This window comes from Protopterus annectens, chromosome 9.part0 (assembly GCF_019279795.1).
Source record: "Protopterus annectens isolate FY-2018-M chromosome 9.part0, PAN1.0, whole genome shotgun sequence".
Taxonomy (NCBI): Eukaryota; Metazoa; Chordata; order Ceratodontiformes; family Protopteridae; genus Protopterus; species Protopterus annectens.
In genome coordinates, this window is record NC_056743.1 from 1,090,965,261 (window position 1) to 1,090,991,063 (window position 25,803).

The following is a 25,803-nucleotide window of genomic DNA, read 5'->3' on the forward strand; positions in this document are numbered from 1 at the left end:
ATTCTTCTTAAGTATTAATCAAAGGCAATACACCGTCAACATTACCTTTCAATGCAACTGAATTAGATAAAATGAATGCAAATGAAAATACAGCCATCAGTCTGAGTAACAGAGGAGATAATAAGTTAAAAAAGAAGAGCCTTGAGAGGGATTGCTAGTAATGTTATTCAGGAAAATAAATCAAACGAGTCATCTATAACATGAGAAAAAACCGATTAGATTCAGAAGATGGAATTTTGGATGTCTTATCTCTGAAGATGTAATCTTAGGTGAGATAAAGGGACAAGAAGGTACTTGTCATGCTTTTTTGGTGAATTATTCTAATGATAAACCTTTGAATGGTGAAACTCATAATAATGTAATTAGAGTTAGGAATAATAATTTGATTAGTGATGTTAAACCAGGTATATGTAATGACTGGTAACTAGAGAATCTACAATTAGGTATTGTGACAGAAGTCTTTGTGATATAAATAGGGAAAAATTATTTCTTCCTCCTTATGTGGATTGAAGTTAACTGATCTATCAAATCAATAGACAAAATAGTGAAAAATAAAATAAAATAAAGGATTAATTGTAATTTATGCTGGCACAAATGATTTAATAAGTATGTCATTAAATTTAATGAAAATGTCTGCTCTGAACATGACTGAGAACCTGGAAATTAAGTCAATAAATGTGTCTTTTAGTGAAATCATACCCTCAGTCAGATGTAATGGTTGTTTGTACACCAAGACACATTTATTTAATACACGGCTTCAGCAACTGTGTGTAGTATGTAACCTGGGTATTATCACAACTTGAGAAGACTTTTAGCTATAACTTTAGGATGTATTCTAAAGACTTATTACATCTAAATGAATACTGATCTGAATTTCTTGCTGGGAAAACTGAGGATAATGTAAAGGATTTTTAGGCCATCTCTAATACACAAGATCCACAATGACAGCTCTTATAACATTGTGAATGGGTTGCATTATAACACGGGACTTGGCAAACATCCGATGAATACTATTAAAATATACTACTTTAACACCCAAAAGCATGAGTAAGAAACTTGAACAGTTAGTTTATTATTCAGAAAAGTGGTTATGATTTAATAGTGATAACAGAAGAACAGAATTCTACTGAATTTACTATGCTGTGATTTCCTAAATTAGAATGCCTTCATAAATCCTTAAAGGGCATATTAATATTCATATTCATATTAATAAAAGAAACAACACAGTCTGAATTACTTGTTACTGATATGACTAATGAATTTTTGATGATTAAGATAAGTGGACATTCAGATTCAATAAAATTAATAGAATGTTATTGAATAAACAAGAAGGAAAAGGTCAGACATATGTTATTTCAAGATTTATTAAACAATAGATTATCTTACAATAAGATGACAATTATGGGACATTTTAATTATCCAGATACAGGTTGGAATGCACATTCTGCTAAAAATAAATACTCTAGAAAATTGATTGATATAGCATCTTTTTACAACTTGACACAATTAGAGAAAAAAATAGAAAAACAAATATATTGGACATCATTTTTACAAATGACAAATTATTTATGATATGAATGTTGGTATGTCATTGGATGTTTCAGACCATAATTCCATTAGTTTTGAGATTACATTTATGAACAATATTATTTCAAAAACAGAGGTATAATTATAGGGACATTGATTATACATCACTTAGAAAGAAAATTTCAACAACAAACTGGAAGAATTATTTATTATAGCATGAGTGTTGGTATACAAACTTTATGAAGTTAAATTTACCTGTGATTTAAAATTGATTAAGGGAAGGTATCCTTATGGGATAATTATTTAATAAAACTTCATAAGAAAGAATATTCTTTGGAATTACAAAAAAAATCCCCTTCTAAAAACATAAGTGTACAATGAAAAAAAAAATACTAAGGCTCAGCAGAATAAAATAAGATTGTGAAAAACTGAGTTTGAAATTAAGCTTGCTACCTCCAATAACAAGAAGATTATAAATATATAAACTCAGATAGGGAAACATCTAATTTGCTATCATGATAAAACATATTGTATTTTACTGCAAAGTCCACTGGATACAGCCAATGTATTTAATGGATATTTTGTTGATATAACAAGCTGAAAAGGTGGAAATAGTTTGTCTTTTGGTAAGTTAAGTGTACTTGGAGACAGATGTCATGATATTATATCAGAAAGTGTATAAATCATTAGATAAGTTGCAAAGTAAAACATCTGCTGGTCCTGACTGTACATAGACCTCAATTATAAAAGGCATAAGAGATGAATTAGAAAAATACTACACATACATTTTTGACTCTTTACTAAGGACTACCACAGTACCTATGATATGGAAGTTTTCATTAGTCACTCCCACACATAAAAATGTAGTACTGCAGATATGAACAACTATCATCCTATCAGTCTGACATCTACATTAGGAAATGTTTTGAAAAGTGCTTAGCAGACCTTATTGTTAAAGATGTTATGGCATAAAGTAAGGTTTGACATGTATCAGCATGGTTATAATTCTGGTACTCTCTACTCTGACCAGTCTAATAGCATGAGACTGTCACAAATGTGGCAGATTTAGGTTCATAGGTTCATACTAGGCTATCTGCCCTGGGGCAATTATAAGCCTAGCCCGATTCTGTATGGCTTACGCCACCCCTTGATTTGAGTATACTGTGCCCTTTTTAAGGTTTAGTTTACTGTGCCTCTGTCTAATAATGACACGGGAGTAGTTCCTGGGACAAACCTACGATCCCCCATCCATTAGGATTGTCTGTTGTAGTTATATACCTGAATTTGACAAAATATTTGCTATATTATCTCATAAAGTTAGTTATGAAAACCTTTTAAAGGATAACTTGAATCCATATTAAATAAAATGGATTATGAAATGGTTCCATGGAAGGGAAAAAGTTGTTACAATCTCAGGAGTAAGTTCCACTCCTACTTATATAAAAGCAGGTGTTCCTTGGGGATCAGTTCTGGGAGCTCTATTATTTAATATTGTTCTTGCCACTTTCCCAACTTTAAAAACTAGTCAGATGAATAAATATGATGACAATTGTAAGCTTGGGTATCTTGTCACTTCTACTGTAAACTATATTAAACAGAATAAAGAGCTGGAATATATTTCTTCATGGGTGAACAATTTAGGTGTAAATTTCAACATAAATAAGTGAAAAATAAAAAAAAATTGGCAAATGAATAATAAGGTCACCAACTGTTTGAAATAGTATATCTTTGGAAGTAGTTGTTGATTTTAGGGATTTAGGAATTCTGATTTCTTCACATTTAAAGTTTGCAAAACATGTTAATGGCACTGCAGCAAAAGGAATGAAGCAGCTTGGCTTATGAATGAAAAAGTATTTTCTTAAGAGAAGAAAAATATATGATGGAACTATAAAAAGCATTTGTTGGATCAATATAATGGTCATATTATAATGGTTTTGTATTTATAATTGTGGATACCTTGATAAACTTGAAAATGTGCAATGGAAATTTAAAAAGAAGATTAAATCTTTTACAGACATAGCTTACCCTGGCAAGTGATTGAAATTAGTACCATTTACCATTCACTGCAGATATACAAGAGGCAAGTTAATATTTGGATATGTTACAAACCATGTTTGATCTTAATATAAATAATAAAACATACATGCATAGCAATTATAAATTTGAGGTTAAATTAAACTACTCCTCATTAAGTTCAAAGTGCATAACTCAGACATTTCCATGTTTATGGAATAGGCTTCCCACTACAATACTTAAAAGTAATTTGGATGCATGGTTTGGTTAACAGGTTTATGACACATGTTTAAACTGAATCAGCATTCTTAGATGATCTTAGTGCCTAAATACTTGATAAACTTACAAACTTTTGATACAAATTATACTCTACCAACTTTGATGAGGGTAAACCAAGTCCCAAAAAATAAGTCATTCTGCTATCCTTCCACAAAGAATTCCAAGCTAGTATAGGATCATAAAATACACTACCATATACTCACCATTAAATAACAGCATATCCAACAACAAGGAGATACTCCGAGGAGAAAACTAACCAAAATAGAGGAGTTAGAAAGGCTATAAGCAGAAACTTTCAAACAAGGCAAGATTTGTTCATCTGTAATTGGTTGCCTCACTATTTTTTCAGTGAACTGATTATCAAGAACAGCAATTCTAGATTGAAACTTGATTGTTCACTGTATCCAGTGTTGGACCTAAGTTCCAGACTCAACTATCTCAGCTTTTTTAAAAGACAGTGGTACGCCTGCCACAAAAAATGTTTATACTTTCCAAATTGTGTTGAATGTACAAAGTCTCAAATTAAACAACCCCATCATTGTCAAAATGTTGTTCCCATACCTTATGTGATGATGTGAGGTATTGCTAGCTATGCCAGGAGAAGTAGGGCAGTGGATGTGCAACATATGCGAGCATAGTTAGCTGGAGGTTTGTAAAAAAATATGTGTAATTTGTATAGCAAACTGATTTGTAGAGGTACTTATGTTGAAAATGTATTTGTAAAGTTGCTTCTGTTAAAAATGTATCAACAGTGGGTCCTGCTGGACAGAAAAGAAATACACCTGTATATCAGACTGTATTGTAAGTGTTGAAATGAATATATTATAACAAAGGATACTGGAAGAGAATAGATTAATCTTAGTCCAGCTAACTTTGAAAAATAGTCTGAAATGAAACTACCTGGTTTGGGCCATAAAGATAGCATCTTACAGATCTAATTGTAGCCAGAGACATAATGTCTATGAAAATCAGGACTATGAATCCTATTGTACTGTCCTTAGGGGTGAACTAATTGCTACCCTGAAAGGGTGGAAGTCTTTGAAATGGTTTTATAGCTTCCAAATGCTATAACACATCTTAGAAAATCTCTATGTGTGTGCACTATGGCACATATGTGCTAGATTCAGATTTTGTTGCTAGTAAAGGGGGTAGTGTGGGAACTAGAATTAAGATACCCAGATGTGTGTGATGCTATTCCATAAGCCAGCACCAAAATTATGTTTTAATACTAGATGAGACAGAAGTCTCAGGGCAGTCTGTTTTTAAAACCTGACACAGAAGGACCCATCATCTACATCATCCTGCTTGGCTTTAGTAAGTAACCAGGGAATAGTAATTCTTTAGATCAGTCAGGAAATTATAGTGAGATTAGTTAAGTACTGTTTTTCTGTAGCTTTGTGAATCTGTCCATCTGTTTTATTTTTTATATTTGCTATGACTGAAACTGCTGTTTATTGTAAATACATATTTAGTATTTTCATATTATTTTATTATTTATTATTAAATATATTTAAACTTTTCATTGTGGCTGATCTTTTAGAGAATACTTTAACCTTTGAGGGTACTTATATTTATTTGGTGACACTGTGGCCACTCCTGAAAGCCTTGCTGCTTTGGTCAAAGACTACTATTTGTATTAATACTAATTTTACTCAGTATAATTGGGCACCCTTGTAACAGCCTTAGAGTAGCTGGCTTTGGAGTGTTCTGGTGGCAGTATCTACTTTATAGTCTGGGCAGACAGGGTATAGCTGGTAAATCTGTATCAGCCTTTCCTAGGTGTGTGTGTGTGTGTGTGTGTTTGTGTCAGCTACCTGGAGCAGGGACACAGAGCACTGGTTTCACAGAGGGAATGGTGGATGATTTGGCTTGGAACACTTGGCTGAGGACTCAACTCCACAGCTGTGGTCAGTGTAGGGTCTTATTTGGGGCCTGGTGAGAGAGAGAGGGAAACCCATCCCTAGGATGTGAGTGTATTCCCTGTGTGCTATTAAGGAAAATTGTGCTTGGTGCAGAGCTGCATCTGAAAATTCTGCGTTTATCTATTTCTTTTTCAAGTGAACATCCCTCACTGGTGACCAGTGGTGAGGATTGAGGTTCCTTGATTACTGGCCCAGAGGAGAGAGGTCACAAATGAATGCCCTTAATCTACCATTTTCTGTTTAGTGTGGCAATTAGAATAAAGCATTCAGGTTCTGTGCTGTTAATGAGCTGCTTTTTGCATTTCAAGTTACAGAGTTAGTTTCCTTCCATCTAAGTTCACCTACTATGTGACTCTGTGCAACTTACACAACTACAAAGTGCTTTCTGGTCACCCCTAAAAAGGAACACCTGGTCGAGTGGGCTCACTTGGTTACAAAATGTATAAAATTAAAATACTCAAAAACCTAGAACAAAGGGGCCAGTACCATTTGCAAAGCAAATTCCACAGTAATATCTAAGGGAAATAATAATTAAAAACATTCTTAGCTTCTTAAACAACAGAAAGACACTGTTAGAATATGGTAGGAAACGTAATGACTTTGTTACAAATGTAAATCTACAGCCCTAATCAGGGTCCAAGCATAACCCACATTCTGGTGTCTTTAACAGAAAAAAAGAATTAAATACAGAGTTGGCCTGGAATGATTTCCAGGATTCTTTCATCAAAGTAATGTCAATCATAGCAAAAAATTCTGAAGCCTTAAATTTGGACAGGTAAGAGCTAAAGCTGTTTAGTGCTGAACACTGTAATTCACTGCTGTAACTCTCCTTATGGCCCCATATATATATCATAACATCACTTTATTCTGCCTATTAAATGTCCTAATAAAGACAGAGAAGGGCTTGTAATGCACAGGAGACCCTTGCTATTAATATCTTCTGTACCATTTGAAGAGTTATTTCTGGTTTAATCCAAATGTGTTGTCTAGAAAGTACAGCTGTGTAAGTAAACTTACCATAACAGTAATGATCACTGCTGCAGCAGCCTTAGCTATATGGGTTATATTCTACAGAGGATATAACAGCTAGCCAGCTTTCAAAGCTTCAAGGCACCTTCCACATACTCAAGTAGGCAGCTCAAGATGAGCTTCCTAAATCATAGGTTTGAGTGACAAACCCTTCAGAGCTTTCATGGCACCTGAGAGGGAGGCTGAGCCCTGATAGGACATAGCTAGTAGTTAAAATATAGACATATATACACACCCTGGCAAAACAACAAACTTGAAAACAAACAGGGATGGACGGAAAGAGCAGCTACTGCAGTAGTGATTATTTGAACATCTACAGTTATGGAAAATTTATTTGCACAACTGTACTATGTTCATCATACTGATGACTGCTGCAATAGCCCTAATTGTATGGGAAGATTAGCCTAGCTTAGAGCATTTGGAAGTTGGAAGGGGGTAGAGGAGCTCATGAAGAATGGTTCTAGCAAAGCCTAATCTAGACCTAGAGAAGGAATCAAGCTTGAAGTGCTTTGTAAAAGTATATACAGAAAAGCAAGCTGTGCTTTTAGAATCCAAACCTTTCCTAAAAGCCATAGATGAAGGCTGGGTCCTGTTACAGTAACCCTTGACTTTGCCTAGAATAGCTTTGCTGTGGTGAGACTAACAAACTGTAGTAGCCTGAGACAAACATTTGGAAACAGTCTTTTTAGACACAGGTTGTCCCTCCTTCTTGCATTCTTATTGATCCAAAGATGTGAAACATGTTTTTCTGTTAAGACACTACCTCAGCCATGTGTGGATATCCAAGGTATGGAGTATCCTTTCAACCTCATTTTTGGGTTTAGGAAAGAAAACAGGGAGATGGATAGCTTGGATACTGCTTTAGACATAAAATAATGATTAGTTCTGAAAGAAACCCAGTCTGTGAGGAAATGAGATAGAGTTAACTCACTATAAGAGCTTGCAACTCAAATATTCTTCTTGCAGAGGTCAAAGCATTCACTAAAGCAGTTTTCCATCTTAAGCATCTCAAGTCAGCCTGATGAGCTGGTTCAAATGGAGCAACAGTTAGCTTCTCTAACACAAAATTAAGATCCCAAGGAGGAGAGACAGTTCTTCTTGGAGGTCTCTTATACAAAGCCCCTATCAAAAACATTTTCACATGAAAATATATCAAAAGAAGGGGATCCATGGGCAGACATGCTGAAATGGCTGACAAATGGACCCTGATGGAACAGTAAGAAAGGCCATACAATAGTAACTAACATAAATAATGTAAAACCAGGGAAACACAAACCTTGAAAGGGTGCTGGTTATGTTGCTGGCACCATATAGGGTATCTCCAAACTCTGGATCCCATACAGTTTGGTTTTGTGAAGGGTAGATCATGCCTGTTCAACCTGGTCGACTTCTTTGAGTCAGTCACCAGAACTGTTAATGAAGGCAAGGTGGTTCATACAGCCTACCTTGATCTGGCCAAGGTCTCTGATACCATTCCCCACTCAGGAATCACAGAAAAACTCACTAAGCTAGGCATCAACCCCTATATCACTAGGTGGGTTGCAAACTGGCTCACAGATTTAACCACAGTATGAAAGTAGTTAACTCCAAGTCAGACTGCTGACCAGTCATGAGTGGAGTCCCACAGGGTTCGGTCCTGCATCCTCTCCTGTTTGGTATCTACTTCTCTGAAGTCCAGGCCAACACGATGGGACTCTGGCTGACAAAGTTCACAGACGATTGCAAGTTGGGTGCTATAACTAACTCCCCAAGTGATGTTGACATCCTACAGAAAGGCCTCACTGAGACCAACGACTGGTGTCAGAACCATGGCCTTAAGGTCAATGCCAAAAAATATGTCATCATCCCCTTTGGGAAAAAACCTGGTTCCCATGAATTGCCACATCGATGGTAGTCCACTGAACAAAGAAGGCATTATAAGAGATCTGGGAACACAGGTTAACAGCAGCCTCTCTGTTGACCACCACATTGCCACTGTGGTCAGAAAGTCCTTCTATGTGGCACATCTCATTACTAAGGGTTTTGCATTCAGGAAGAAAGAGGTCATTGTCTCCCTCTACTCTTCCCTCATTAGGCCAGTCATTGAGTACAATGCCCCATTTGGCATGTACCTCACTAGACACCTGCAACAACTGGAGAGGCCACAAAAGTACCTCACAAAGGGGATCTTAGGCCTTAAACACTTGTCCTATATGGACAGACTCAAAAAACTCTAACTATTTCTCTGTCTCATATCGCCTACTTAGATGCGATCTCTGTGTGACTTACAAAGCCATGTCCAACCCAGCCCTGTTAGAAATGCTACATCTAAAGAAATCCCAATCCCTCTGCACTACATTCTCCAGAGACATCAACCTCATTACCACAATCAACAGAACAAGCTGGAGGGACAAGTTCATAATTCAGAGGCTGCCCATGCTATAGAATAGACTTCCCATACATGTCAAGCGGAGCGTCTCACTGGCCCTCTTCAAGAGAAATCTTGATGAGTGGATGGGAAATAGAAAATCCACCCCAGGGATCACTCCAGTGACTCTACTCGACAGAGGCACTGGGAACTAAGGTCGGGTGGCACAATGCCAGGGTAATCCTATGGGCTAGGCTTGTAAAGGCTCCAGGGCCATTAGCCTACTACACACCTATGAACCTATGAAATAACTATAAAATCCTTTGCAATTGTTAATATCTGATTTTCTAATCGCAGGCTTTTTTGCCTCCACTAGTACCTGCTGCACATGCATAACTGGAATTAAGACCCTGTCATCCAGGCAGTCAGTTAAAGATGAAACAGCCCTGTTCCTGTGTTAATTGATCCATTCTGTGTGGAAGCTTGTGTTAATTGTCCCTGGCTATTTCCAAAAGAAAGAAGAACTAGTGCTGTCTGGGCTAGAAGAGAGTCACCACAATGATCTTGGGGGATCCCTTCTAAATCTTTAGAAGTACCCTGCATATTAGTGGAATGATGAAAAAGCTTACAGGAACATTGTGGGGTCCAAGGAAAGAAAACAGCCATATGCCTTCCAGGACTTCTTGAAAGGAGTCCTGGAGAAGAACTCAGACAGCTGATTGTTCAGACAGGAGGCATACAGGTCTGTTTGAGAAAATCTCACAAATGGATCAAATCTTTGAAGACCTCCTGATCTAGTTTCCATTCGTGATGGTCTTCCTTTGTCCTGCTCAGCTCGTATGCCACACAATTTTGCTCTGATGGTATGCAGGATGCCTGTAGAGTGAGACTCTTCTATAAAGCTATATCACAATCTAATAAAGCTAGTCTGTAAAGGGGATATAACCTGGCTCCCCCTTGCTTGCTGATGTACCACAAGACTACAGTATTGTCTTCAACTTATAGTGGTCTGGGGAGCAAAATATTATTCAGAGAATTGAATACCTTGACTAGAGCAAGCACCTCTTTTATATTTATGTGCTTGCATCTGTCCTTGAGGTCTCAAATACCTTCCACTTTTATCCCTCCTCAAAATGCTCCCCAAGTAAAGTCTAAAGCATCTGTGGTGACTGACTGCTTTAGAATAGGTGGGGAGAGGGGGATATATTTATGGATTTATGGTATTTGTTGTCTCCACCAAGTTATTTCTGTTCTGACAGATCCCAGAACCAAGATTTGAAAATATAATGGGTGTTAGTATTGAGATCCAAGAGACTTCAGATTACCATTTTATCTTTCTCGTGTGGAATCTTGCTAGGGGTATCATGAGAATCATAAATGCCATGACACCCAAAATCTCTAGGTATTCCCTTTCAGGACTGAAATCTGAAGGGAAAACCCTACAAATAGATGTAAATATAGATTTATTTTTCCTTTTGAAAAAAAGCTCTTTGAACTACGGTGTCTAGAAGACACCCTAGAAACACAGCCTGTGTGATGGAGTCATAGAGAATTTGGAATGTTCTCTTGGAATCCCAGCTTGTATTGAAGAGTGAGAAATTTTTGACACTTTGAAAAAGACTCTGCAAAGATAAGCAAATTGTTTAAATATGATAAAATCTGGATATCCTGTGGCCTACAATGGGCTACAACTGGACTGGGGTAAACACTTTGTGAACACTCTTGGTACAATGGATCATCCAAACAGTAAGGCAGAGAACTGATAATGTGATCCAGATAGACAAACCCTTAAACACCTGAAATCTGGATGACTAGGGATTTGGTGCTAAGCATCTTTTAAGTCTAGTGTTACCAAGATACTTAGATGAGGAAGAAGAGGTAGCAGGTTGTGAAGTAATAGCATTTTGAACGTAGGCATTAAACTGGTTTAGGAAAGAAAAATCCAGAACTGGTCTCCAAGCATTTTTTTTCTTTGCCACCAAAGCATCCCTGAATAAAAACCTTTCCCAACATGGGAAGGAGGAACTGGCTGTATTACTCCCTGGGGCAACTTATAGGTTCATAGGTTCGTACTAGCCTATCTGCCCTAGGGCATTTATAAGCCTAGCCAGAGTGTATGTGGCTTACACCACCCCTTAGGATGAGAATACTACTCCCTTTTAGGGTTAGTTTACTATGCATCTGTCTAGTAGTGACACAGAGATGACCCCCGGGGTAAACCTACGATCTCCCATCCACTCGTCGAGATTTCTCTTGAATAGAGTCAGTGAGGGGCTCTGCCTAACATGGACTGGGATTCTGTTCCAGAGTGTAGGGAGCCTCTGGGTTACGAATCGGTCCCTCCAGCACATTCTATTTATTTCTGTGTTGAGGTTTAAGTCACTTGTTCTCATGGCTCTGATGGATTTGGATTTTCTAAGGTGGAGCATGTCCATTAATTCAGGATTAGACATGGCCTTGTACGTCAGGCACAGATCACCTCTGAGTAGGCAGTATGCGACTGAATAGAGCTGGAGTTTTTTCAGTCGGGCAGCATATGACATATGTTTAAGACCCTTTATCCTCTTGGTGAGGAACTTTTGGGGTCTTTCCAACTGCTGCAGGTGTCGGGTGAGATACATCCCAAATGGGGCATTGTACTCAATCATTGGCCTGATAAGAGAAGAGTACAGGGGCACAATGACCTCTCTTGATCTAGATGTGAAACCCTTCATGATAAGGTGGGCAATATAGAAGGTCTTCCTAACCACTTTGGCAATGTGAGTGACAAATGAGAGGTTACTGTCAACCTGGGTCCCTAGGTCCCTGATTACCTCTTCCAGATTAATGGATTACCACCTATGTGGTAATTTGTCGGTACCTTGTTTTTCCCAAAGGGTATGACTATACATTTTTTGGCGTTCAGCTTAAGGCCATGGCTCTGGCACCAATTATCCGTTTCTATGAGGCCTCTCTGAAGGATGTTTGTGTCCGCTGGAGTATCAATTATGGCGCCCAGTTTGCAGTCATCTGCGAACTTTGTCAGCCACAATCCTCCTATGTTGGCCTGTACCTCGGAAAAATAAATGCCAAACAAGAGGGGTCCCAGGACTGAGCCCTGTGGGACACCGCTTGTGACTGGCTTAGAGTCTGACATATCTCCAGCAACTCCGACCCTGTGGGTTCTGTCCTTGAGCCAGTTTGCAACCCATCTTGTGACATATGAATTTATATTTAAGCTGGTGAGTTTGTCTATGATGCCCGAGTGGGGTATTATGTCAAAGGCTTTTGCAAGGTCAAGGTAGGCTGTGTGAACTGCCTTGCCCTCATCAATGGCCTTAGTGACTGTTTCAAAAAAGTCGACCAAGTTCAAAAGGTAGGATCTGCCCTTGACAAAGCCAAATTGGGTAGGATCCAATGTCTGTAGGTCCCCAACATCTTTGTTTATGAGTTCCATAATGATCCTCTCCATAGCTTTGCAGACCAGGCTCGTCAAGCTTATGGGGCGGTAATTTCCAGGGTCCGTAGAAGCACCGCCTTTGTGAAGTGGGACCACTGTTGCCGTACGCCACTCTTTGGGTACGTATCCTGTAGTAAGGCTAAGATTAAACAGCAGCCTTATGTGTGGGTTTAGTTCCTCTTGGAGTTCATGTAGCACACAGCCCAGGACACCATCCGGTCCCATTGATGCTGTGTTTTTGCTTTAGAGAGGCGGCTCTCACCTGGGCATCTGAGATGTTAGGGAGGCTACACTCTGCTGGGATGGTTATTTCTCCTTTGGGGAGGGAGGAGAAATTTGCACTGAACCTGTCTGCCAGAATGTTGGCAATGTCAGTGGGTTCAGTGTATTTTGTGTCATTTTGGACTAACTCTGAGCATATCTGGGAGTTTCCACCCAGGTTTCTAACATAGCTAAAGAAGGCCTTGTGATTGTCTTTTGTGTCTTTTGCGATTTTTCTCTCAAAATTGGCCTTGGATGATTTTATGAGTGATCGTAGTTTTTTGCTAGTACTGAACAGAGATGCCTTCCCTTTTAGGGATTTTGCTCTGTCATGTAGTAGCTTCCTCCTCCTGTTGTAAAGTTTGTTTATGGCTGGGGTCCACCAGACCGGGCGCCTGCCTTTGGGGGAATGGGTCTTGGTTTTATTTGGGATTGCATGATCCATGCATTCTTGAAGGTGCCCATAGAAGGCATTTGCAAAAGATTCAGCAGTGTGGGTTGTGGTTTCCACTGGCCCAGGGGCCTTGAAAGATACCACTTCAGTCTTAAGAAGTGTGAAGTTTGCTTTTGAGAAGTTCTTCACTGTGGTCTTTTGTGCAGGGGGTGGGGGCGGGATGTGGATTTCCAGTGAGATTAATTTATGTTGAAGGACATGGGGTGAACAGAATAGTCTGGTCTGGCAGAAGAGGAATCACCCCTGGAAAGGAGGAGTTTCTTCCCACTGCCATTTGTAACCTTGATGGAAAGATCTTCAGAATCCATTTGTCTGAAACTATCTGTTGCCAAAGAGAGAAGTGGACATTCAGACTTTCTAGAAGGGAAAATGGACTGCCAGGATGGGAGGAGGTACATGGTCCCTTAAAGGGTCATTCTGACTTTTTGAACTGCCCTTGGTTTTGGGAGTTCCTATATTCTTTTTGCAATGCCCTTGCTATTGTTTCTTAAATGTCTGTTTATTTGTATTTTGCGTAGACTGTTTATTTCTTTTGCCAAAATTGGGCACGGGGTTAGAGAATCCTTTGGAAAATTTTTGAAAAGGCAGACTGATAAATCTGAGATTCCCTATAATAGCTTACCCCTCACTTTACACATTTTGATAACCTCTGCAGCACACGGAACAAAAATTAAATCTCTATCCAAAGGAGAATATTTAAAATGTAATTTTACACATAATCTGGGTGGTTCTAAGAACGCATCCAGGAAAACCACTTAAAAAAGTAGTAGTGGCGAACAGCTCTGGAGGAAGTGAGACAGATTCTTACATACACTTTAAACAATGAGTTGTGATCGGTAAGAAAGAAGAAACTAAACCATTTACAGCACGTTTTTCCTCACAAGAAGAAACTACAGACAAAACACTCCTCATACTTTCTCAATTAGTCAAAATAAAGTTTTATCATATGAGCCTGATAATTCAAAAATCTGAAAATTAAAGTTACAGAAGTATACAATTTTTCCATACGTATCAATTGTTTCCCATTCTTGTCAGAAAGAGTGAGACTGGAATTATCTAAGCATTTAGCAGCAGTAGGCTTTTCTAAAGCTATAGATGCTGGGTCAGGTTTGGGATAAGTGTATAAAATTTAAAAGACCAAGGAACTTTATACAATCTATCTGCCTTTTCAGGGGCAGTAGACTGACTGTCAGGAGAAATGCAGGCAGTGCCTCACATATCCTCCAGTGCTGACAGGAATGGGGGATTTGTGAAGATTCTGAAAATTCCATTTATAACACCTCATAGTATTTTCCGAGGGAAAAAGAAACTTCAGTATTTTCCCATTGAAAACACTGGTGCATTCTGGAAATAGGCTCAGAGAAACAGAAGCCCCCACAGAGGGAATCAGAGACCCTGCTCTCTTCTAAATCTGAATCAGAAATTTGTTGAAACCTCTGTATCTGTCCCTTCATTTTACTGTCCAGATTCAGAATCTTGACTCTCTTCAGAAAAAGAGGCACCCCTTTTTCTTTTACCAACAACCAGTTTAGTAGAAGTATCAATTGCCTGAATTAGATCCTGAACCAGATGTAGTAAACCCCACCTGTTGAGGGAAATTTTGAGCAAGAGCAGATACATGTTCAGTTTTCCATTTCTTTTTGACAGGAAAAATGGTGTTAACATTGTTGTTAACATAAGCCACAGCTACCCAGGGATGGGCACAGCATTCTTACTAAACAGGGAAGATTTCCATGCTCTCTCTTCCAGAAATGGGAAGAGTGACTCTTCCTTGCCCACTGCGGGGACTCCAACAGCCTCAGAGGATGCAAATAACCTCTTGTACATGATGAACCAGCTTTGGCCACAGCAGAGTCACATACCTGCAGCTGAGGTAAAATGTTTGCCTGCTGCGGTCTGAAAAGACTGTTAGGTTAACTTTTTCTTTTTATAGCTGGAAGAAGGACTGACCAAGGGACCAGTAGTCTGCTCCAAGATCAAGTTGAAAATGGTGCCTCTTTCCTGGGGAAAACAAGCAACACAAGTCGGTAAAATTTTGAAGTTGTAAAAAGTCACTATTCCCGATAACAATGCAGTACAAAGCACCTTAATATGCTTTGCCAGCCCCAAAAAGTAAAATAGTAAAATAAACACCTCCAGAGAAAAAAAATGATTTTGAATTACTTGTAACAAATTTTAAACGTGCAAGAAAAAGTGTGCTTCTGTTTATGAGTACAGCTAAGTCTTGAGACTCCTGGTAGAAAAATAACTTTCCTGTTCAGTGAAGTACAATTAAACAATAAATATCTAAATTTGAAATGTTTTTCTCCAAAAGGGTACTTATCTGCCCACCAATGGAAAAGCACAAGCCAATCGTTGTTCCTCAAAAGTAGGCAGATGAGCACTTTCTTCAGAGGATGAAAAGCTCTGAAGGGTTTGGCACTCAAAGCTGTGTTTTTAGGCAGCTCAAAAATGAGCTGCCTAATGGTCTGAGTGCATTAAAGGTGCCCTGATGCTGTGGAAGGTGGCTGGCTGTTATATCCTCAGCAGGATAACTGATATAGCTAAGGCTATTGCAGCAGTGATCAATATGATGATCATCATCTTTGATGGAGTCAGCATTAATAGCTTGTGATCCAGAATCTCCTGGAGACTAATGTTTCTCTATATAATAGAAATCTCACACTGCTCACTCAAACTTAAGCTTACACTTCAAAGAAGAGAGAGGCTGTAGATGCTGACTTAGAATTAATGACTTGCACATGTTAATGTTTTTATAATCTTACTTTATTCTACAGTCCCGCAACACTTGCCATGTCTTAGGGACAATGGAAAGATGATCTTTCAATACAATGTCCAAGTCATCAGCAAAATGAGTTCTCTTTCTCTCCCAACTCAGAAAACTATCTTAGCTCTTTACCTTGTGGTCAGGGGTTTCCATGCTACAATAAAGAGCTGTGGTGCAACAGATGGATTTGCCACACTTCACAAAAAATTAAAAGTCGTTTGAGACAGAAAGTGACCTAACCTCACTGCTGTTGGTAAACTAAGTAAACCCTAACATATGTTTTTCAAAGATACGACAATGAATTCTGAACATTCTGCTTCCTGAGAACCTGAAATGAGTAAGGGCAACTCAAAAAGTCACATGTTTTTTGAGCATAAATGACAGCATTGTCCAACCCACCTCTGTGAAGTCCTCAGGATGTTACTCTACACATATCTCTCATGAACAAAACTATTGTATTAGCATGAACAAGACATAATGATAGATGAGATTTAGTTCCTGAGGCTCAAGTGTCCTTGTATAATACATAGTATGAGTTAATTGACCAGACAATAACTGATGGGACAATACTTGTCTTTGTCTTTTCAGAATGCTGTAAAAAAAAAAAAAGTCTGTCTACAAAATGAAAAGTACTCTCCTTGACTAAAATCCATTTCATACAACTTCCATAAACTAGGGAGGAAGCTGTGATATACCTCTCCTGGAAGGCAATCAAGACTGGGATCGTTAATGAACTTCAGTCTAATAATTCTAATTCAATTGCCCTCAACTGCCCTGCACTCTCTAACCTGGTCCAACCCTACATTAACTGCAGGTCCCTTAGATCCCCTGACAAAATACTGCTAAAAGTTACCCAGTCACACAACTATCATGGTAACTCCCTCTATTTATTTTATTTATTTTACATTTGTTGACCGGGCTAGTCTAGCTGGAGAAAATTCCATTTTCAGTAGAGGCCCGGGGAGAAAAGCTCCACAAAAATAAGTACATAGAGACAAAAAAATAATATTAGTATGCATGTTAATGAAAACAATAATAACAAACTGAACAGTTTAAGATTGTTACTACAAGTGTTAATTTCTATCATACATAGTTACAAGAAAATAAGAAGCTATATGTCTTAAAATTAAAGGTGCATGAATTAATTACTTCCCCTCACAGTTACAGTCTAGGGAAAAAAGATATTAAATTTTATACAGAGAAAACAGAGATACATGTAAGATATGGATACAGGGAAAGTAGGTAAAGAAAAAGAGTGTAAAGAATAAGGGGAAAAAAAAATAAAAGGGAATTAGATTATGAAAATGTATGAAGTTAGGACAGTAATAGGCAAGGAAGCGAATTAGAAGACAGTGTGGGAGGAAGGGAAGAATGCCAAGTGGAGAAGTAAAGTCAGAGAAGAGGTAGTTATAAGTAAAGTTGAAGTATTGGGAATCAGGTTAATCAGGTTTGCTACAGGAGCAGAGCCAGTGATTTTGGAAGTGGAGTTTAATATTTTGTTTGAAGAGAGGCAGTGATGTAATCTTTGTTATGTTGCTAGGTAACGAATTCCATTTTGAACCTACAGAATTGGTAAAAAGGGAGTCACCAGCAGTGTTGTTTGATTTTATGGAACTAGTCAATAGCTTACTAGATGAGCGGAGAGAGTTGAGATTATTATAGGGGATTATGAGTTGAGAGAGTATAGGGGTGTTGTTTGGTTGGTACAGCATTTTGTGGGCAATGGTAAGTTGGTGGATTGCAAGATAGTTCTGATACTCTAGCCAGCCTAGTTGCTTCAAGTTAACACAGTGATGAGTTCTGTAGGTGTTACCTGTAGCGAAGCGGGCAATGTTATTGTAGCAGGTTGTTAGTTTGTTTAGGTTGTTTTTCTTGAGGTTGGTGAAGATAGGTGAGGCATAAAGAAGAGTAGAAATAAGATGGGAGTGAGCAATCCTAGTTCTGGTAGATGGAGTAAGGAATGCTCTGATTCGATATAAGGATCCTATTTTTCTGTTGACTTGTTTTATGGAGTTGTTTATGTGTTGGTTGAAAGAGAGATTATTATCAATGGTAATACCTAACAATTTAGTGGTAGAGTCAGGTGAAATGACAGTGGCACTGTTGGAGGAGATGGAGAAGTTTAAGGGGGATGTCCTAGAAGTGGGTGTGAAAAGGAGCAGTTTAGTTTTTTTAGCATTTAATAGGAGGAATCGACTGGAGAACCATGTTTCTATGGTATTAAAGACTTTTTGAGTAAGAGAGATAAGCTCTGGGGTGGAGGATGCGGAGCAGATGAGCGTAGAATCATCAGCATATTGAATGCAGGTTGCTTGAGGGATTATAGTATGAAGATCATTAATGAAGAGAGAAAAGAGAAGTGGGCCAAGAATTGAGCCTTGTGGAACTCCGATAGAAACATGCAAAAGTGAAGAAATATGGTTGTCCCAAAGAACAGCTTGTTTTCTATTTGTGAGATAGGAATTAAACCATTTAATGGCTGGGATATCAAAAGATAGGGATTCAAGAGTATTAATTAATAAAGAGTGGTTGACCATATCGAATGCTTTGGAGAGGTCAATGAAGAGGGCAGAAGAGAGTAGGTTGTTATTACGGTTTTGATTAATAGTGTCTACAAAGGAAAGCAGGGCAGTAGTAGTACTATGATGTGGTCTAAAACCGTGTTGAGAGTTTGCTATTATGTTGTGAAGAGAGAGATGTTGTACAAGTTGATGGTGGATACATTTCTCCATAATCTTGGCTAAAGGTGAGAGGAGAGCAATAGGTCTATAGTTAGAGTATTCTAAGGAGTTTCCACCTTTATGAAGTGGGATAATATGAGAGACTTTCCAGATATCTGGGATGTTTCCTTCTTTGATTGTCCTATTTATGAGGATAGATATAGGATATGCGATAACCTTAGCAGCCTTTTGTAGAAAGAGTGAGGGAGCTTATCAGCAGAGGGGTACAGGGTTTTAGTTTGTGCAGGAGTCTGTATATGTAAGATGTGGAGACAGGTTGTAGAGAGAATTTAAAGGTAGAGTTTGTTAGGTTACTTGGTGGGTTTAAGTTGTTGGCATTTAGTTGTTTAGCTAGAGCTTGGATAGTTTCAGTGAAGAAAGAGTTGAAAGCATCTGCAGTTTGCTGAGGGGTATCAGGGTCAGCATTAATAGGGGAAGGTGTTTTGGAAGTACCTGGGGAGAGAAGTCTATTGACAGAAGACCAGAAAAGTTTAGAATTATTGACATGGGTTTGTTGTAGTTCATAGTAGAATTTCTTTTTGTCAGATATTATTGCCTTTTTAGTTAGATTTCTGAGCTGGCTGAAGTGTAGAAGATCTAGGTTATTTCTATGGGATCTCCATGAGGCCCAGACTTTATTTCTGGTGAGAATAAGTTTTTTGGTTTCATGGGAGAGCCAAGGGGCAGTATTAGATTTCATTCTAATGATGCGTTCAGGAGCATGTAAGTCAAGAATGGATAAAAAGATTTTGTTGAAGTATAATACTGCATTTTCAAGAGGAAGTGTTTTTAAGGGATTCCAGTTGCATGCACTAAGTTCAGCCTGAAATAGATCGGGATTAAAATGTTTGATGGTGCGCATTTTTCTTGTAGTGGGTGGGTTTACACAATCGGCTTTTTCCCTTATTATGAATGTTAAGGAGTGGTCACTGATATCATCTGGCAAGGTTCCTGCTTTGTAGTTATCTTTAAGTCTATTTATAAGTATCCAGTCTAAAATGCTTTCTCTATTACTATGTTTGTTCAGCCTAGTAGTAGAGGTGATGGTTTGGATAAAGCCGTGTAGGTTGATATGAGAAGAAGGATTTTCAGTATTAATGTTATTCCAGTCTATGTTCAGGTCACCTAGTATAATAGTTTCTTGGGGATATGTAGTAGATATCCAACTAAGATAATTTTCCAGGATTGGTATATTGTCACCAGGTGGGAGGTACATACAGATAATATAAAGGGATTTTTTGGAATTTAACTGGAGTTTTGTAATGATTGCTTCTAACTTGCTATCTTGGGATGGAGAGGCAGGAAGGGTAGTGATATTCAGATGATTTTTAAAAAGAATTGCAACTCCACCACCTTTGTGGTTGGGACGGTCGAATCTAACTATATTGTAGCCTTGGGGAATAATCTCAGTGTCTTTGGTGGTTGGTTTTAGCCATGTCTCTGTGAGGCAGAGAATATCAAATGAATGTGTATGAAGGAGGGCATGCAGGTGGGGTATTTTGTTGTTTATGCTTTGGGTATTAAGATGTCCTATTAGGAAGGTGTTATTGAGTTTGTGTATTGACACTAGGGGAGAAGGGAAAGTAGGTCCAGGGTTGGGGTGGATGTCCCCATCTTGAAGGGTAGGATTTCTAGGTTTGAATGTGAGCTTACATACTAGAAGGGAAAGTGTTTTAGATTTGTTATCCGTAGGCAAGACATAGTTGAGGTGTTTAAGTCTATGGAATTTAGGTAGTTGGAAGTTGGGGGTAGAAGGAGTATATGGATATGAATTAGGTGGAGAGAACAATGTTGTAGTGTGTTTGTGTGTATAGAAAGATTGGTCGTAAAGTGATTCCTCATAGTAGGATAGGAGGTAAACTGAGCATAGGGTGGAAAAAAGTAGGATTAAGAGTAAAATCTGGGTTGGCATGTAGGGTGCCATGGTGAGAAGAGTAAAATATGTGAGAGATGGAAGAGAGGAAGTAAGAGAGATGAAGTAGAAGGTAGTATCCTAGACTTATGTCAAAAATAGAGTAAACAGATAAAGGATAAGAAAGAGGGGGTAGGAGTAAGATAGAGAAAGATGTAAAATCTGAGGGTTAGTTGTAGTGGGAGGGGTAAGAGGAAATTAGAGGAAATAAGGTGGGAGTATGTGGTAGTGGGTGGAAGTTAGAGTGGGAAAGAGCAGGATAGGAAGGTTGGGATAGGGGGTGTGTCTAGGGAGCTATAAGGTTAGGACCCCTGGGGGTGGGTGGGAATTGGGGGTAGGGAGAGGAGCGGAGTGAGCCCGTAGGGCGAACGGAGCGGGTAGAAACCACAGAGGAGAGGAGGAGAGGAAACAATCAGGAAGATAGGTAAAAAAGTAATTAGAAGTAGGTATGAAGAGGAGAGTACAATAGTAGACAAAGCAGGCAGGTTTAGCAATATAGCGCAGAATAAGTGTAGAAAGGAGATAGATAGGCAAGAGGTAGAGCAGAGAGCCCTAGTGTAATTTGGATAAGCAGAGAGGGTAGCAGAGACAAAAAGTGTGTAGGAGAAAAGTATAGTGGGAGGAAGGGTTTAACTGAGGAAAATAAAGAATGTTTAGAGGGTAGAAAGAGATGAAGACCCTAAGGACAGATGAGCTATGTAAGGTATCCCAAAGCAGAAATAGCTAAGGTTACTTTTTGAGTTGCCCCTCTATGCCAATAAAATAGCCAAAGTTTGGAATGCTCTACCTCAGCACATCCAAAAAAACACGAACATCTCTTCTTTCAAAAAAAAGCCTAAACGAATATCTCTGCCCCTGTATTTCACCAGGATAACACCTTCCTATTGTCTTCTCAACTCTGTACTCTCTTTCACCTCAAACTGCTACAGCTGTTTTCACACTTTGCTAGTACAGTTCTGATTAGAATATCAGATAAACATGTGTGCAAAACTAAGTTTGTGTTATTATGCTCCTAGAAATCTGTTTTGTATAGCATCCTTGATTATTGTACTACTTTTTCTATGACTTACTAACTACTGTAATGTTGTATTGTGTTTTATTAAGTACTGCATTCTTAATAATAGTTTTTTGCTTGCATTTGCTGTAATGTAATTTGTCTGGAGCTTTCCTTCCTGAGTCTCAGCTGAAAATGGGCTACTGGCCCAGTCAGACACTATCTGGTTAACAAATGTAAATAAATAATAAAATAATTGAATTTTTTATTGTCTTAATGTGTATCTATTACTTGACTAGTTTAAGTATGTATATGGGTAGGGCCAAGCTGGTTTCTTTATCTGATGCAGTCTTTTGTTATAGGATGAAAAGCATGGTGATTCAGTTAAGGCATTTTATTTGATTTTTGTATTTGTGTTTTATTCATATTTTAAAAAATATATATACATTTCACAGTCAACTTTTATAAGCTGAGGATAAAGACATACCACGTACAAAACATGCCTGTCTTTGGGCATAACTGTGTGCCCACAAGGCTCACATTTTTTAAACTTTCTGATGTTCATAGGTAGGTTGTTGTTGTGTCTTTCGGCTTTTCCCGGTTAGGGGTCACCAGAGCGGAACTCCAGTCCGCTAATGATTGGCATTAGATTTTTACGTGCCAAGTTGCCGGCCCTGATGCACAACCTTCAATGAAGGTATGCCCATTCACGCATGTCTCCACACAGAAGACACTCTAGCTGAGAATCGAACAGGACGTCTTACTGTGAGGTGACAATGCTACCGCAGCGCCACCACCACTGATGTTCATAGGTAGGTACTAGGCTAATAATGACTAGAATCCTTTTAAGTCTAGCCATGCATCCCAAATCTCTAACAAGTTCTGGTGCCCTTGATAAGTGTATCCAGGGGCTTGAAGGTGAAACATTTAGAAGCAGGGGCCGGGGAGATGAACCATTTACAGGCTACCTGGGTCCATTAGAGACACAAGTGCCAAACCAAGGATGAATTTCCTTTTCTCCATCCAACTGTCCAAGTCACATTGGAATTGGGTTAGGGAGGAACTCTGCTTCACATGGATGGGGAGACCATTCCAGAGAAGAGATAGTCAATGGGATATATACCTGTCTCTCCAGCAGGTCCTATTTATATCACAGGCAAGATTTTAGTCTTTTGAATGGGTAATATTGATGCTGTTTGTTTTGTGGACAGGCATGAGGCCTATCAGAGTGGAGTCTGGCAATGCCTTGTATGCGAGGCATAGCTCTCTATTCATTAAGAGTATGTAGAATATAAAATACAGGGATAGGGCTTTGAGGTGGTCTGGATGGGAAATGTTACTTATGCCCTGTATTCTTTTAGTGAGTAAACTCTGTGAACATTCCAGTTGTTGGATATGCCTGGTTAGGTACATACCAAAGGGGGCACTGTACTCACTGTATGTCTGATGAATGCTGAATACACTGGAACAATTACCTCCTTGGACCTAGATGCTACACTTTGTTTATAAGTCACACAACATTGAGTTTCCTCACTACTGTAGACACGTAATGGTTAAAGTCTAGAGTACTGTCTATGTGTGTCCCCAGGTCCCTAACTGCTACTGGGTTGAATCTTAGGGGTGTGTTGAGAATATGACAGCTACCATGGGTGGATGACTTCCCGAAGGATACTATTATACATTTTGTGGTGTTTAGTGTTATAACATGGCTCTGTCACAAGTTATTTGTCTGTGTTTGCCCTTATTAGAGAACATTAGTGTCAGGGTTGTGCGTCAGGGCTGGCAACTCGGCATGTAAAAATCTACTGCCAATCATTAGCGGACCGGAGTTCTGCTGTGGCGACCCCTAACCGGGAAAAGCCAAAAGACACAAAGTGCCAGTGGGGTTTTCTATGACTGCTCCTAATTAGCAATCATCTGCAAATTTGGTCAGCCAGAGCCCCTTGACATTGGGAGCAGCCCCAGGATCATTCCCTGATAGCGTCCACTTGTGACTGGCCTCTTTATAGAAGTGCACTCCCCAATTCTAACTTTCTGGGTCCTGTCTGTGAGCTACCTGGTTATCCACTAGGTGGCGTAAGGGTTTATACCCAAACTCTTGAGTTTGTCAACAATGCGAGAGTGGGATATTTTGCTAAATTGTATGGTCAGGTCAAGGTAGGCAGTGTGAACTCTTTCATCCTCATCCATTTCTTTAATAACCTCTTCAAAGAAGTCTATCAGGTTGAGTTGGCATGACCTGCCTTGATCTCCAGTCTGGAGGTTTCCTATATCATTACTGATCATTTCTATGATAATTTTTCCATGATTTTGCATATGATACTAGTGAGACGTATGGGTCTGTAGTTTCCAGAGTCTGTATATGGCCACCTTTGTGCAGAGAGATGACTGTTGCGGTTCTCTGTTCAATAGGAGCAAAGACTTTTGGTGGCTATGGTTAAATGGTGATTACAGAGGACCTGACAGGTCACATTTCATGCTATTTAGAAGGCATTCTGGGATACTGCTTGGATCCATTGATGCACTGTTTTTGGCCTTAGATTCAATAATAAGGGTAACAAGAATCATTGCCTGTAAGTACAAATACTAAAAATACTACTGCCTACAACTGGAGAGTTTGATAAGTATGAAATTAACCAAAAAAGGATACCGAATGAAGAAACAGCCAGTAAAATAACTACTAGAGGAATGGTCTAAATATAACATAATGATGATGATGCCTACAGGGTGTGTGTAGTTAAGCAGAAATTCTTCATGAAGAATATACATCTGAACATACTTTACAAACTGGAAAACAATCAAATAACTGCTGGAAACCACAAAAGTAAACTAGCAAAAATTGCACGATTTTCCTCAAAAGGAAGAGGGAAATAAAGTCAGCCATTTCTCAATTTGAGCTCATTGAGCAGTAAAAATAATCTGGAGAGTTACAGAACAGGAAGCAACATTATGGATAAGGGGGATGTTAGAGCCAAGGGAAGTCTCATCTGTTGAGCTGACTGAGACCATCTCAGTCCTGAAGGTTTGAAAAAGAAGATGGACTAAACCATGTCACATCTGTTACTTATGCTGAGTGCTGGACAGTTGTGCAATCATTTGACCATACTGAGAGCAATCCAGTGCATGGAATGCTGTGACAGCCTTTGAAATAGACTGAGGTTGTTGCCATGTATCAAAATGGAACAGCACACTTGTCCCTCACTTTCATGCTTTTAGCATGTACCTTCTGGATAGGTTTTGGTAAGTTTGTGAGGACATCTCATAATGCTGTAGGCAAAGTCTGTCCGACCCATTACTGATGGATTTACTACACATTAACACATCAAACAGCATCAGAAACACTTGGTCCAGGGATGCAAACCTCTTCTGCATAGGATACCTCTGCTCTGGAACAGGCTCCCCATCCATGAAAAATAAACCCCCATCCTATCCTAGTGCAACTAGGATCTACAAATAGCTAATAGAAAATTCACCCCAGGACTAGCCCCTGTACTACTAATGAACAGAGACAGCTCCTAAATGTTTTATCCCAAGAACAGATACTCAAAAATTATCTATGGTATAATCACAGTTATTCTCACTAGGGGAAATATAAAAGTATCAGCCATGGGATAAGGTAAGGCCAATCTAATACCAAACAGGATAGGTTAATTCAAGCACCAAAATGGAAACTGGCTAAGCATAAAAATGGCCTACAAGGGCAGCTATACTAGTAATTACTTATAAATGTATAAGGTTATGCCTGTCAATTTGCCTCAAGGCTATTTCTTACTGCTAATATATCTGCATTTACATGGCTGATGCTTGGTAGATGTCAATTTCTGCACATTCTTTAGATCATCTAATTATTCATGCCTCTGACCATGAGAGGGGTTAATCCATGACCTCAGCCAGGCATGTGCAAAACATTTATATGTATCCTATGAAATATAAATTTGGTATGTTGAGATGTCATGCACCTCTAAAATTGTGGAGGTAAAACTTAGTATTTATAAGGAAGGTGACAAACTAATAACAGCTTTTAAGAAAAAAGTACACAATAATGCTTATTTGCATTACGATAGAGTACACCCTAATAAAACGAAAAATAATACTGTTAGAAGTCAGTTAAAAAGAGTGGATGAGTTGACAGATAAAGA

At 38.8% G+C, this 25,803-nt stretch overlaps 1 protein-coding gene across 3 annotated transcripts in view; it reads right to left on the bottom strand.

The window, feature by feature from the left end:
* CALCOCO1 (calcium binding and coiled-coil domain 1) overlaps window positions 1-25,803 on the bottom strand; it is a 1,510,704-nt gene that overhangs the window by 506,954 nt on the left and 977,947 nt on the right. The gene's annotated exons all lie outside the window — the stretch shown is intronic.